Consider the following 16,961-nt stretch of genomic DNA (forward strand, 5'->3'; position numbering starts at 1 on the left):
GTACTGGCCACCTTAGCTTCACAGATCCAAACCCCTATATTTGTTTATCATCCCACTTATCACACAAAAAATATATACATTATGGCTTTATAACTGGATACCAATATTTTTAGTGAGGTTTAATAACATCAGTACTATACTGTAGCACTTGCTTTTCCACACATATGCCACTTATCCAGTTCTTCTTCCCAACTTGACAAAAATCTTTGCAACACCCATGTTCTTTTTAATAGCACTGAAGCCTCCCATTGATTGGCAAAGGACTTTTCATATGAATGGTCTTCTCAAGAATGAACTGTCAAATGAGCCAAAGAAGCAGACTATTTGCTGCTGTTTATTACACAGAACTGGTGTCTTCTCTTGATTATATGCATTCAATCTAGAAATTTAAGTTCGGAAAGACACAACGATCTCAGTCCTCAAGGGAAGACTCTATAAGCAGAGTGATATAGAAAGGGGAGATAAACAAAAGAACCTTGTTTATGTCCAGAGGCATTAAAACAGTTTACACTAAAAATGGGGTACAAAATGAAAGAGTAGAGAGTTGATTTAGTTTAGTGGTACAGCATTGAAACAGGCCCTTCTGGTCCAATGAGCCACATACTGGCCACATAATCAATTAACCTATGAACCCATACATCTTTGACTTATGGGAGGAAACTTGAGCAACAAGAAGAAACTCACGTGGTCATGTGGAGAATGAACAAATTCCTTACAGAGAGTGGTGGAATTAAACCTGATCACTGGCGCTGTAATGGCATTATGCTAACCACTACAGTACCACCCCTAATTTGATGCTAAGCTTGTGCACAAAAGTTAAACCACTCGAGTAATGAGTTTAGTTCATGTGACAAAATAACTGTGACTGCAGAAGAGATTTATTAGGATGTTGCCAGCAATGGAATTTCTTAGTGAATAGGAAAGATTGAATAAGCCTAGGTTATCAATTCTTGAAGTAACAGGATAGACAGTAAGTGACAGTCAGAGTTTCTCAATCTTACCTGATACCATTAACATTCATGGGGTCAAGTGACAATGTACAAAACAAAATTATATCTTTGGATCATTAGTCCAAATCTCTCTCTGAATTACCAGGCCTGTAACAATGTCTCTGTGTTACCATTCCCTTGAAATATTCACAGCTCACTGATTAAAATATGACTTGGAACAAGTTCTAATTATATTTTGGAAGTTCTTTTAAATTAGTCACCTTACTTGTATTCACTATATTAAATAATTGCTATGAAGTCAAATCTAAAGTTTCAATGTAGGTTTCTATTTCAGTCTAAAATAGTCTCTTTAAAAGATCCACATCAAGGTTCACACACAAATCATATCACTCTAAAAAATGACACAATCTCACGGAACTCTGGTCTGATTAGATAACAGTTAATGTCCAACTAAGTACAAAGAAGTACAAAGAAAACATGTTATAACTGAGATCCCATTTTCCAAACTGCCCAGCTAGTTAATGATACATGAAGATAGATATCCCTAATTATTTTTAGTTTTGGTCAAAGCGAAATATATTTCACAGGATTTTGTTCATCTTTATTAGAGTACTTCAAGTGAAGCTTTTACCTATTGTAAATCATGAGCTTCATTTTATGGAAAGATGTGCAGTCGATAGTCCCAAAATCACAGTCAGCAAAAGTTCTAGGACAAACAGTTTACTTCATCAATTTGTACCAAATGCTAACTTTACTCCATTCTCACTTATTCAGTTTATAAAGTTACATGATTTCAATTGCCAACTTTAATGGGAGCTTTACCTGAATATCAATAGGTCTAAAGACAGTTAAAACAAAATCACCTGGAAATGATCCGGCTCCAGTTTTCAGATACACAACAATCTTTTAACCTTTAGAAAAATTAACTAGTATCTCAATAAGAATCAAACTTCTGTGAAAAGCTATAGTTAATTGTACATCCAATGTTGTTTTAAGGTTGGGTTTTATCACTAAACACCGAAATTTTACCCTTGCCAACATCCGCCCTTTGCCCTTTCATTGCAAAAGTGACCTAGTTCAAATTTAAGTCTCAAATCAAAGATAGGCCATGGAAATATTTTCAGAATTAGATGGAAACACTGAATGCACCTTTCCTCAATCAGATCAGCATTTAAACTATTCTAACTCCTTCAGCCTTGCCAAAAGAAGTTATATACAACAAGTAATAATGAAACTTAGTGCAGTATATTTCTTTTCCAATTAGAGTCCAAAAATGATACAGATTGAGATAATGGTAACTAAGCAAAAGTGTGGCTATTATTGATGCTCAAAAAACATAATCTATTTTGAGCCTTCTACCCTCTGACTTTAGCTTGGCCTTATTTTAAAGGCTTTCTTATACAAAACTACAATTATGTGTCTCCTACAATTGAAAAATTGGAATCTTGTGTAACTGCTGGAATATAACCATGGAGTTAACACCACATTAGTCAGCTCTTAAAGGTACACAACACCAACAACACCAGAAACAGGATGTGTGACTGACCTTCACTTCAAGGCAGCACTGGATACAGTGCAGCATTAAGGAACCCTGAAAAAAACAGAAATCAATGGACATCAAAGGCAAAATACTCCAATGCTCTCATATGCCAGTCCTAGGACAAAATTGCAAGGATTCCTCAGGGCAATTACCTTGGTCTAACCATTTTCACCTGCTTCATTAGTGAACCTTCTTCCATCAATAATGTCAGAAGTGAGACTGTTCACTGATAAGTGCACCATATTCAATTTCATTTGCAACTCCTTAACAAATTAAATAAAGTCCATTCCTGCATGCTGCAAGACCTTAGAAAACATTTAGGCAGGGGCATATGAGTGACAAGCAACATTTGTGCAGAGTGCAACCCCTTTTCCTTGACATTCAATGTCATTAGCATAGCTAACTCCCCTATCATCAAAATTCTGGAGATCATCATTGACTAGAAATTCAACTGGACCCAATAAGAGCAGACTTCAGGCTGGGGATCCTGTAATGAATGACTCATCTCCTGACCCCCAAAGCCTTTCCACCTTTTACTGAGCATAAGTAAGCACAAATCCATCAACTACACTGAATATTGACTGCGTACAAAACCATACACAGGGACTGCAGAGTGCACTATCTACAAAATCAATTGCCATTATCAGCCACCAGCAACTCTTCTCAGATACATGACCTGACCTCTATCACCAAAAAAGACAAGTCTGGCATCTGCATATTGCCTTCCAAGATATACCCATCACAATTTGGAAAAACATCCAAGGATGCTTATGACCACATGAGCAATAGTGTAGGTATGTGAGGATTCCACAGTGAGAGCTTTTATTATGACTGCAATATAGACAGATGGTTAAAATCAGGCAATTATTCATTACTTGGGATAGTGATCTATCCAAATTCAAATTCAAATCATCCGTTCCATTTACCTCGGGAGTTCTCCTCCATAATCTTGACCACAGTTTACATACCACCAGTAACTGACTATAATCAAGCACCTGAGATACTGCATGAGACATCTCCAAACAAGAATGAGTCCATCCCAGTGCATTTTAAATTATAGTCGGGAACTTCAGCCAGGCTTATCTGAGGTGCAGTGACCAAGAAAGTTTTAAGAAGTCTAGGTATAATCTCCAGAAAGCCATCTCACAGGTCGAGTGGCAATACAAGACTAAACTTGGAATTAACAGTTTTGCAATTGTCCAAATCTGACAGCTGGTCATGGGTTATCAGACGTTTTATGGGCATATTCTACTGGCACAAATAACAAGAGGTTCCTTCAAACTTGTTCAAGGTAATATCTGCAAAAAGATGCTTGCTACAGCAACTGCAAGCATTCCAACTGTAGTTAATGAGGCATACTTAGTACTAAACAACACCATTAAAAATTAGAATTTATTTTGGCTCAACCAAAGCCAATATGAACCTGACCCAGGTGTGTAGAATCACTGGAAATTTCAGATACAGGAGGTCACTAGTCCAAAATGACTGTATGGGTAAAGAAATCTGTATCTGCAAAGCCATCTGCATGCCTCCATTACCAATGGATTCTGCAATTAAGCACAGTATCGTGAAACCATTCAGCCGTTGTGATTAGTGGTCTAACAATCTTACAAGACCCAAGTCCAACATACGTGGTCTGATCCCATGGCCCAGCTTTAAATAGAGTGATCAGTATTAGTGTGCTTCTTTATAAAGAGACAGCCAACCCAATCAAAGTCAAGCACATGGGCTCTTAATTCTATTTGATACCTGACTTGAGCTCAAATCAGACAGTCAGGCCCTACCAGGTATTATTATTTAACATTTCCAAATGTACACTGCTGCAGAACCACCTAGCATGTATGAACAATTTCTAGGTTATCTTCCAAAAGTATGGGCAGGAAACCCTGAGGTAGAGCCTGCTGTTCCTGTGGAGCCAGCGTATTCTTTTGTAGAACAGGAGGTGACACAGGCAATGCCTACTGCAAAGGAACAGCACCTTATTGTACTGGTGTACCCGCCCCACAAAGCAACAGCTCAGATACCAACATGATAAGGAAAAATGAAATTAGAAGGACGCGTTTTTCAAAGGAAGACACCTGCCACCATCAGGTGGTGAGTTGGTAGGGGGAGAAAGAGAGCTACTGTTGTGGTCCACAGAAGCTGAATCAATCCAACTGTAATGTTGATATGGTGGAGTCAGATGAACCTCATATTAGGGCAGCATTTAGGAAAGAGCATTTGGAGAATAGCTCCACAATGCTTGGAGTAGGGTCCTGCATTTTGTAAGGAGTTTGTATGTTCTTCACATCAAGTCAAGTCAAGTCAAGTTTATTGTCATTTCAACCATAAACTGCTGGTACAGTACACAGTAAAAACAAAACAACGTTCCTCCAGGATTCTAGTGCTACATGAAACAACACAAAACTACACTAGACTATGTGAGAAGCACAAGGCTACACAAGACTACGTAAAAAAAAAACAGCACCAGACTACAGACCTGCACAGGACTACATAAAGTGCACAAAACAGTGCAGGGTAGTACAATAATTAACAAAACAAGACAATAGGCACAGTACAGGACCAATTACAATATAATAATAAATTATGTAGACGTGACCACATGGGTTTCCTCTGGGTGTTCCGGTTCCCCCCCCCCTCACTTTCTAAAGATGTAGGAGTTAGTAGCTTAATTGGTCACAGGGGTACAATTGGGTGACATGGGCTTGTTGGGCCGGAAGGGCATGTTACTGCGCTATATCTCTAAATTAAAAAAAACTAAATTAAATAAAAAAGGTAAAATATTTCATAATATCTCCTTCAGATGCAGGAATACTCTTCCACATTATCTCAAAAGGTTTGCACAGTCAAGAATATTTCATTTCCACTTTGAAAGTAATTCACTTATGGATAACGGGTAATCGCAATGCCAAGAAAACATGTAGTCGAGAGAGCCAGTTTCTGCCTCCACAGAGATTGACTCTCATCCCACAGAGTTCAGCTCACTCAGTCCTTACATTCATAAAACTAAGCATAGGTCCAACTGATTAAGCAAAGTAAATTCAGGATCTGAAAAAGAATATTAATTTTCTATATTCCAATGAAAAAAATCTCAGGATTGTATATCCAAAATTTTATTGGATGGACATATTAAAATGGCAGAATTAAGGGTCAACTGCTTATGTGCAACTCCAACAGGAATATTCCTATTTAGAACTACTACAGCTGAAATCCAGTCACAGCCATGGTTCGAGTCATGAGCACAATTCCCCTTTTACAAAAACTGAAAAAGAGATGGGGCGCCAGTCCACAAGTACTACTGAAATACAGAGGCCTTAGACCCACATTCCCTACTATCCTGCCAGCGAATGAACAGTCTCCGGACAATCAACTTGAAAACTTCAGAGCAAGACTAATGATCCAGAGGGACATCAGGGACTGCTCTGTACTTTGCTTCATCAAAATGTGGCTATCCCCTACTATTTTAGACACAGCGCTGTAATTGGATGGCTTCACGATTATCCGCAAAGATGTCTTTTAAAGGCATGGGTGGTGGAGTATGAATTATGACTAAGTCATCGTAGTGTACAAACTTGATTGCTCTGTCTCAGTCCTGCTGACCCAATTTGGAAAATCTAGTTGTCAAATGTTGTCCATTTTATCTCCTGAGGGAGATTTCTGCCATCATCCTGGTTGTGGTGTATATTTCACCTCAGGCCAATGTTTGCAAGGCACTGGAGGAAATGAGCAATGTAATCAGCAGGCAGGAAAACTGCACACCCTGATGCCTTCCTTATCATTGCAATAGATTTCAACCAAGCCAGCATGAAGAACAACTACCACCAACATATCACCCGTGGAACCAGAGAAGCCAGCACACTTGACCACCGTTACTCCACCATCAAGAGCGCTTACCATGCCACCACACGCCCACACTTTGGAAAGTCTGATCACCTGGCTGAACTTCTACTTCCAGCATATAGGCAGAGACTAAAAGTAGCATTAGTGGTGACAAGGTAAAGTTAAGAGCAAAGGTGGAGTCCTGACAGGACTGTTTTAAATTGGTGGACTGGACAATATTCAGGGATTCATCTCTGAATATGAATTAATACACCACAGTTGTCACCAACTTCATCGAGATCTGTGTGAATGAGTACATGCCTTTGAGAAAATATCCAAATCAAAAGCCGTGTATTAACCAAGAGATTCGTAGTCTGCTAAGGCCTAGATCTGTGATACTCAGGACTGGTGAAACAGAACTGTCTCTGATCTCAATCAGAATTGTCTTTTTGCATTAAAATAGCATTCTGTAGTTTGTACCTGGACTTCTTTTAGAGACAGAATCTAATACATGTCAGCTCTGGCAAAACTTGCAGGCCATTACATTCTACAAACCTAACAACAAGAATGGCTGTGACACCTTCTATGCATGCTTTGAAAGGCAGAATAAAACACACCTGGATAAATCCTCACCTGTGACCCTGTGATCTCTGTCTCGGAGTTTGACATCAAAACATCTTTCAAGATGGTGAACCCTCGCAAGGCATCATGCAGTGATGGTGCACCTGGTGGGGTTCTGAAAATCCTGTGCCAACCAACTGGCAAGAGTGTTCAAGGACACCTTTAGTCTCTCACTGCCGCAGTCAGAGGTTCCCACCTGCTTCAAAAAGGCGACAATCATACTCATGTCCAAGAAGAGCAGAATACCACCCAGCAGCACTCACACCTACTGTGATGAAGTGCTTTGAGTGGTTGGTCAAGAAAAGAATCAACTCCTACCTAAGCAAGAACCTGAACCCACTGCAATATGCCTATTGCCACAATAGGTCTATAGTGGATGCAATCATACTGGCACTCCACTCAGCCTTGGAGTACCTAGAACATAACAATATCTACAGTTTATTAATTACAACTCAGCATTCATCACAATTAGATCCTTAGTTCTAATCAACAAGCTCCAAAACCTGGGCCTCTGTAATGCCCTCTGCAACTGGATCATTGACTTCCTCACATGGAGACCACAGTACGTGTAGATCAGAAATAACGTCTCCTTTCTTCACTGACAATCAACACTGCTGCATCTCAAGAAAGTGTGTTTATCCCACTCTTCTACTCTCTCTACACTGTGACTGTGTTAAGAGGGACAGCTCAAGTGGCATCCATAAATTTGTCAGTGTCACAACTATGCTTGCAGAACTTCAGATGGTGACAAGGAGGCTTAGAGGAGTGCAATGGATTAGCTGGTTGAGTGGTGTTGCAGCAATGACCTTGCACTCAATGTCAGTAAAACAAAAGAATTGATTATGGACTTCAGGAAGGAGAATTTGAGGGACCACACACCAGTCCTCATCGAGGGATCAGAAGTGGAAACAGTCATCATTTTCAAGTTCCTGTGTGTCAACATCTCTGAGGATTTATCCAGCGACCAACATATTGATGCAATTATTAAAAAGGCACAACAGCGGCTATACTTCATTAGGAGTTTGAGAATTGGTATGTCACCAAAGGCACTTTGAAATTTCGGCCAATGTTCCTGCACAGCATTCTAACTGATTGAATCACCGTCTTGTATGGAAGGACCAGTGAACAGGATCAGAAAATGCTGCAGAAAATTGTGAACTCTGTCAGCTCCAACAAGGGTACTAGCCTCCCCAGCATCCAGGACACCTTCAAAAGATGATGCCTCGAAAAAGTGCCATCCGTCATAAAGGACCCCCATCTCCCAGGACATACCCTCTTCTCATTGCTACCAACAAGGAGGCGGTACAGGAACCTGAAGACACACACTAAACATTTCAGGAACAGCCTCTTCTCCTCCTTTATATATATATATATATACACTCACACACACACACACACACACACACACACACACACACACACACACACACACACACACACACACACACACACACACACATACACGTGTATACCTTGTTGTAATTTATAGTTTTTATTATTATGTACTGCAATGTACTACTGCCACAAAATAACACATTTCACAATATATGCTAGTGATATTAAACCTGATTCTGATATAGTGATCTATGTACTTTGCTAATAAACTTACTTTGAACTTTGAAGGAACAATTATACACATTTTCCAACCTAACTTACTGGAGAATAATGTAAAATGGTAATTCGATTAGTCTAAGTCACTAATTTCATAATGAATGTATTAACACAGGCTAGCAAATGAGCACCTTATTGTTTTCTGAATATCTATCCTTACTTCTCTGCACAATCGTCATTAAACAAAATATTTAAAATTAGACTTTTGGAAATTAGGTGAATGCCATAATGGTTTAAATCCACATTAAGGACATAAAGATAAATGAGATCACTGAACCGCAGTCATTTTTTAGACACTGCCTAAACTGAACTTCTTTGATTTAAAAAAAGCAATTGCTGACAATAAAAAAGTACAATAGCCCAATTACATGACTTCTAAAGCTCTAGGACAGAAAAGAATAGACAGATAAAGAAATTCAATGTCATTTGGATTTGGAGTCTCAAGCTGCAGATCTTAGAACAACCAGCTACCCTCACCCTCCCCATATCCCCTCCCCACCTTTGTTTCTCCCAGCAGGCCCAAAGGCTTTCAAACAAAACCTGAATGACAGCTATGGGCTATTCTAGCCTCATTCCTGATCATCCATGCCAAACAGGATGGATCTCTCCTAAGTACACTTCCCAGGCACCTTTGCAATCAAGGCCGACCACACATTTCAAGTGGGGGAGGGGATATCATAAATAGAATAACAGATGTAAACTTTACACTGAATAACACCACTAAACCTATACTGGATATGATGATTGTTGGGAAGAGGTGATCCTTGCTGAAAGGAACTTGTCTAATCGTGGATTTTTCATAGTTCCTATATTTAATGTAACATTAGTTGAACATAATGTCATCAAGAGCAGCATTATCTACAAACACATCAAGTGTCCTCCAGTAACAAAGCCTTGCTCACAGGAAATCAATCCCCTCAGGACAGATGGCCCGTGTTTCAAGTGGCATCTCCCTTCTTGTTTGAAAAAACTTAATCAGCATTTTCTGCTCCCTAGCAACATTCAAAGGAAATATTTGCATGACTAAAGCTTAAATAGGTAGCAGGGACAATGCTAGAGATTTCTGCAATATATGTGCCACAATTCTACATTTAATCTGTTCATTTAACAATGCAAAATGAATTTTTAACTATTGAGATATGTCATGTTGTCAATTATTGACCACTTTCTGACTCAGAATATAGAGATTTTGGTTTTCTCCTTTCACCAATGACCATGAGGTGTGATTATTTCCTAGTTTTTTCTAAGTTGGTTTAATTTCTGTTGTGAAATAATCAACTCACAACAGAAACAAGATTTGTTGTGTACCTTTCGCAATTCATCATTTTATCTATGATTCTCTTTACTCTAGTTCAAGGATATTCAAATAAGATATTGCACAGGACTTGAAAGGGCAGTATACAAGATAGCTTTCTTAAACAGCTGAGGGAGAAAAATGGCTCCCACATGGTCCCTGCAGTAAAGGTGTGTGTGTGTGTGTGTGTGTGTGTGTGTGTGTGTGTGTGTGTGTGTGTGTGTGTGTGTGTGTGTGTGTGTGTGTGTGTGTGTGTGTGTGTGTGTGTGTGTGTGTGTGTGTGAGGTCTGAGTGCGTGGGGGGAGGAGGTTGCAGAGTGATCAAGGTGGTGGCCTTAGGGAGGAATGCTGACAATCATTTCGTGATTCTACCTCAGGGAAAATGAGTTGGAAATAGCATTCGCCCTGAAACTAAGGTGCGAATTGGAAGACCATCTGGATTGTTTAACCAGTTTATTTGCTCCAAGAAAATAAATCAATAGTCAAGGAGAAACTTTAAATGAAAGTACTCCAGGGAACTCCAGTGTCACCTACCAGATCATATGTCTCTTTCTCCGAAAATATCCCCAGCTTATTAATGCCTGCTTTGCTCCAGCTGCTGCACAAATTGAGAAAAAAATTCTGATGCTCAAAATGTCTTGCAATAGTTCCATTAGCTTCACAATGGATTCTAAGCATTCTTCAGATAAAAGCTCATTGATTTTCAGTGGATCACATTTTTGGGAGCCCAGCTGTATTCATAATCATAGAAACATAGAAAATAGGTGTAGGAGTAGGCCATTCGGCCCTTTGAGCCTGCACCGCTGATCATCCAACTCAGAACTCTGTACCTGCTTTCTCTCCATACCCCCTGATCCCTTTAGCCACAAGGGGCATATCAAACTTCCTCTTAAATATGGCCAATGAACCTGCCTCAACTGTTTCCTGTGGCAGAGAATTCCACAGATTCACCACTCTGTGTGAAGTTTTTCCTCATCTCAATCCTAAAAGGCTTCCTAAAAAACATCAGAAACAATCTTCCTGCATCTAGCCTGTCCAATCCCTTTAGAATTTTATATGTTTCAATAAGATCCCCCCTCAATCTTCTAAATCTTAAAATATACCACAATTTACCCCTCTTGTAACAGGAAAATTTGCATTATTTTTGAATTGATGCATAACATTCTATTCTAAATATGCCTTCATTGATTTTGAGTCATTTAGGAATGTTATTTCATAACTCTCCAAGCAAAATATAAGCAAGCTCATAACCAGGATCTATATTCTTTTCAAAAAATGTAAGGATATAAAAATGAAATTTGACCAACCTCATCCAAGTATTAACTTTTGAAAAATGTATAGTTTTGGGTATACACAACTCATTTCATTTCTGAACTTTGCTGGACTTAAGAATAGTATATGAGCATTCATTTTAATAGCAATCTATGGTCCTCACTAGACACTCATATTTCAAAGCCATGAGCTCAGACAAGGCCCAGTGATGAAAAAAAAAGGATTTCAAATGAAGCAGCTATATCAAAATGATAAGGCATTTTAAGGTAAACCAAATAATGAAAGCAATACACTTAACAAAGAATAGAGTTAAAAACATTTATGTAGGATCTTTGATAATATTAGTGCACTCCAAGACACTTTGCCCAGTTATATAGCAATGTTTTTATTGGCAATTATTTGTTAAATAGAACACAATTACAACCATTTCAAGATAAGGAACACAACTCTTAAATTTCAATGAGACACTTCTAGTTGTAAGGGCCATTATGCTGATGGACTGTCTTGTTTGTCAGATATGTATCTAAATGTGTTATATTTAGAGTTTTTAGAAATGTTAACTTTTTTTGAAACACTCCTGCACTTGGGCAGTTCCATACTAAAGAGTTTCACACGGGTTATTCTATTTCAAAGGCATTTAAAGACCTGTGAATGTTTTATGTTCTAATATCTGCACAGTATTGCCGACTTAGGTTACATCCACACTAGACCGGATAATTTTGAAAACGCCAGTTTCACGTAAAAACGATAGGCGTCCACACTAGGCGTTTTTAAAAATAGCTCTGTCCACATTGAAATGGATTTTTCAGCGAATCTCCTCCTTCTGCACGATGCGCAGGGCACATCTACCGAAAACAAGCAACATGTTTGGTGTTGAATCTTGCTGTGAAAATGCACGTTTGTGCATTTACAGACGAGTAAATCTTAAATGACGGGCAGCTGTTGGCTCTTGCACAGGACTTAAAAGTTAAAAAAAACAAATACTGGAGCATATGGAGGCAACCGACAGGGAGTTCACGGATGGTATGACCTGGCTGACAATGAATATTGAAGAACTGACTAACGCTGTTGCATTAATAAAGCACCTTGTTAAATGTGTAACACATGTCTGTATCAGTATTATCTTGTATTTCCATACAATGTTACATTAGGCTGTTACACATCTATTGTCAGAGAAGTACTTGCATAAATAGGTAAACCACCTTCATACAAGCAAGGACAGAAAACAGGGCAAAGTGAGTATACTTACTTATTCAGTAAGTTATGGATCAAAGCATTTGGTGAGTACATTTCTAACTCTTCTGGCTTCAGTTGCATTGCTGTCTGTTCTGAAATTGTTATGATTGTGTGGGGGTTTGCGTTCAGGAAAACAATGAAATGGCACGCTGCTGTCCGACAGCATTTTCAGATTTCTCCAGTTACCCCGTCCACTCTGATCTGCCCAAGTGGTGTTTTCAAAATTACACACCCTGAACAGCGTTTCTGAAAAGCTCCAGTTTGGGCGGATGAAAACGCTGTTTTAGTGTGGACGGAGGGTAAAAACAAAGAGAAAAAGCTTCGGTTATGGATTTATCTGGTGCAATGTGGCCGTAGACTTAGTGCTGATCCTTAAACATCCACTTCTGCTGACCACAATGATTATCCTTCAGCATCCCTGCCATTTCAGTACTGTTTAGAACATGTGCATCAGTGTTGGCTCTTTCGGAGGTGCTTTTTCAGTAGGAACATCAGACCTGGCAAACAAGGTTGTAGTTTCTAAGAGATAAGCCCTTCAAAGATTTGCATTTACAGACTCTATTCCAAAGAAATCAATATGTGAGAATTTTGGTAACAATGATCATAATTCCATAGTTTCAGAATAGATATTGACAAGAATAAGACTGGACCTCAGGGTAAAGTGCTACATTGTGAAGAAGTTCATTGCAACTGTAATAGACAGGAGCCAGGGAAAGCAGATTGGGAGTAGCTGATATCGGTGAAGTCCACGTCATATACAGTGCCTGTAAAAGGTATTCACCTCCCCCCCCCCCCCACCATTGGAAGTTTTCATGTTTTATTGTTCTACAACATTAAATCACAGTGGATATAATTTGGCTTTTTGACACTGATCAACAGAAAAAGACTGTTTTGTATCAAAGTGAAAAAAGATCTCTGCAAAGTGATCTAAATTAATTATAAATAAAAACAAAATAATTGATTGCATAAGTATTCACCCCTTCAATTCAGTATTTAGTAGATGCACATTTGGCAGCAATTACACCCTTGAGTCTGTGTAAAACACAAAATAATTGTTTTTTTCTCTCTCTTTTTTTTAAATTTTATCCTCAATTGGACTGCCCGATCTTTCTTTTTCTTTCTTTTCTCTTTTTTTTGTTTCAGTTTAGTGGGGTTTCTTTTTCCTTTATCAATAAAATTTCCAATCTTTTTTTATGATTGCTATGAGGAGTTGTAGATTTTTTTGACCATTGTATATATAACCACGTAATATTTTACCTATTTGATTTTGACATTATATACTTTCTGTTTTTATTAGTGCTGTTTATATGTCTTTTACATTATCTGTTTGCTAAACTCCTCCTCTGATTTGTATATTCTTTATTTGAAAATCAATAAAAAGATTGAAAAATGAAATGAGTCTGTGTGGATAGGTCTCTATCCGCTTTGCATATCTGTACACTGCAGGTTTTCCCCATTCTTCTATATAAAACTGCTCAAGCTCAATCAGATTATATGGGGATCGTGAGTGAACAAACCTTTTCAAGTCCAGCCACAAATTCTCAATTGGATTGAGGTCTCGACTCTGACTTGGCCCTCCAGAACATTAACTTTGTTGTTTTGAAGCCATTCCTCTGTAGCTTTGGCTTTATGCTTGGGGTCATTGTCTTGCTGGAAAACAAATCTTCTCCTGAGTCACAGTTCTCTTGCAGGATTTCTCCAAAATCCTCCAGTATTTCCCTATAATTTGCTACATTCATTTTACCCTCTACTTTCACAAGCCCTCCATGGGCTGCTGAAGTGAAGGATCTTCACAGCATGATGTAGCCACCCACACGCATCACGGTAGGGATGGTGTATTTTTGATGATGTGTGATGTTTGGTTTATGCCAAACATAGTGTTTAGTCTGATAGCCAAAAAGCTCAGTCTTGATTTCTTTAGACAATGGAATCTTCTTCCAGCAGACTTCAGAGTCTCCCACATACCTTTTGGCAAACTCTAGCCAAGATTTCGTATCAGCTTTTTCAACAGTGGCTTTCCCTTTGCCACTCTCCCATAAAGCTGCGACTGGTGAAGCATCCAAGCAACAGTTGTTGAATGTGCAGACTCTCCCGTCTCAGCCACTGAAGCTTGTAACTCCTCCAGAGTTGTCATGGGGTCTCTTGGTAGACTCCTTCACTAGTCCCCTTCTTGCATGGTCACTCAGATTTTGAGGATGGCCTGCTCTAGGGAGATTTATAGCTGTGCCATATTCTTTCCATTTCTTGATAATTGACTTAACCATACTTCAAGGGATATATAGTGACTTGGAAATTTTTGTGTAACCATTTCTCAACTTGTATTTTTCAATAACCTTTTCTCAGAGTTGCTTGGAGTATTCTTTTGTCTTCATGGTGTAGTTTTTGCCAGGACACTGACTCACCAGTAGTCGGATCTTCCAGATACAGGTGTATTGTTACTGCAATCAAACACCTTGACTGCGCACAGGTCTCCAAAAACAGTTTTCCATTTATCTAATTACATGACTTCTAAAACCAATCAGTGATGATTTGGTGTGTCCTATTAAAAGGGGGGGGGGGGTGAAAACTTCATGCAGTCAATTATTTTGTGTTTTACATTTGTAATTAATTTAGATCACTTAATAGAGATCTGTTTTCACTTTGACATGAAAGAGTCTTTTTCTGTTGATCAGTGTCAAAAATACCAAATTATATCCACTATGTTCAATGTTGTAAAACAATAAAACATGAAAACTTTCAAAGGGGTTTGAATACTTTTCATAGGCACTCTGTGTGGGAGTTGTTTATTGACAAGCTGGTCAGAATTTAGGCCTAGTTCCTCTGAGGAAGAAACACAAAAATGGCAATTTTTGTGAACTTAGGATGATGAGAGATGTTGTGGATGTAGTAAACAAGGAAAAGGAAGTATCCATAAGTCGGGCTGGGCCAATGAGGAATAAGAAGCAGGAGAGAATGTAAGCTAAAAGGGGCCATGAAATATCCTTGACAAGTAGGTTTAAAGGGAAGCTAGGGAAAGGGTAAAATTACTCAAGGATGAAAGGAGGAAATTTATGACTGGAGCCAAAGTAAGTAGGTGAGGTATCACAACGGTTTTCAACAAGGAGGCCATACTGGATGCCAAGATCTGAGGCAGGTAAACTGATATGCTAGGGCAGAAGTGGCAACCTTTTTGCGTGTGTGCGCCCAAATTGGCAATAATCTTCTAAAAAATTCTCCCACATGCCATGGCAATTTTAAGCAGAAATTTTCATTAACTAATGAATTACTGACAATAATTATGGGCTATTTTTTAAAGGAAAAATAATGAGTTCTGTTGCTTTTTTTACGTTAATTCATTGTTTGCTAGTTGTAAAAGTATAACAGAGATATCTCTGAGGTATCTTTTTATTATGGGTGGGACTTAAAGGATTGAGAGGCAATAACTTTTTAGAGATAGTCAGCATGGCTTTGTGCAGAGGAGGTTACCTTCACAAACTGGTTTGAGTTTTTTGAGGAGGTGACAAAGATCATTGAGGGCAGTGAATGTTACATACAGTCTTTAGTAAAGATTTCACAAGCTGGAGGGCCACATGCAAAATGCTGGAGGAACTCAGCAGGCCAGGCAGCATGTATGGAAAAAAGTACAGTTGACGTTACAGGCTGTTTGAAATACATATTACAACCTAGATCATTTAGAAATAAAAATTTGGGTATAAAAATGTCAGGCAGTATTTAATTGCAACAAGAGTGAGGTTCTGCAATTTGGGAGGTCAAATGTAAAGGCAAATTCCACAATGAATGGGAGGACCATAAGCAGCACTGATGTACAGAACGACTTTTTGGTGCAAGTACACTGCTCCTTGAAAATGGAAATACAAGAAGAGAGGGAGATAACGGAAGTCTACAGCATGCTTGCCTTAAATTGGTTAGCACATTTAGTATAAAAGTCATGAAGTCATGCTGTAGCTGTACAAGACTGGTGAGGCCACTTCTGGTATATTGCATACAGTTCTGTTTGCTGCATTACAGGAAGGGTGTTATTGTTTGTCATCGGCAGCAATGATCTGGATGATAATATGGTTAACTGGATCAGCAAATTTGTGGATGACACCAAGATCAGGGGTGCAGTGGACAGTGAAGAAGACTATCAGAACTTGCAGCGGACTCTGGACCAGCTGGAAAAATGGTCTGAAAAATGGCAGATGGAACTTGATGTAGACAAGTGCAAGGTGTTGCACTTTGGTAGGATCAACCAGGGTAGGTCTTACACAGAGAACGGTTGGGCACTATGGAGTGTGGTAGAACAAAGGGATCTGGGAATAGAGGTGCAGATTGGTTATCTACCTACAAGAAAGATTGGTACGTAAGTGACCAAAACTGCACATAATACTCCAAATCAGGCTTCATCTACATTTTATACAACTTTATTCCTTGGAACATAGAAGCCTGAGGGGAGATTTGATACAGGTTTACAAAATTATGAGGGGTATAGATTGGGTAAGTGCAAGCAGGCTTTTTCCACTGAGGTTGGGTGGGACTACAACCAGAGGTCATAGGTTAAGGGTGAAAGTTGCAGAGTTTAAGGGGAACATGAGGGGAAACTTCTGCACTCAGAGGATCATGAGAGTGTGGAGTGGTGC

The 16,961-nt window shown here is 39.0% G+C and overlaps 1 protein-coding gene across 9 annotated transcripts in view; it reads right to left on the minus strand.

Moving 5' to 3' along the window:
- The window catches only part of greb1l (GREB1 like retinoic acid receptor coactivator), a 250,753-nt gene that overhangs the window by 202,060 nt on the left and 31,732 nt on the right, over nucleotides 1–16,961 (minus strand). The window lies entirely within an intron of this gene.

The sequence above is a fragment of the Hypanus sabinus genome, chromosome 1 (assembly GCF_030144855.1).
Source record: "Hypanus sabinus isolate sHypSab1 chromosome 1, sHypSab1.hap1, whole genome shotgun sequence".
NCBI lineage: Eukaryota > Metazoa > Chordata > Chondrichthyes > Myliobatiformes > Dasyatidae > Hypanus > Hypanus sabinus.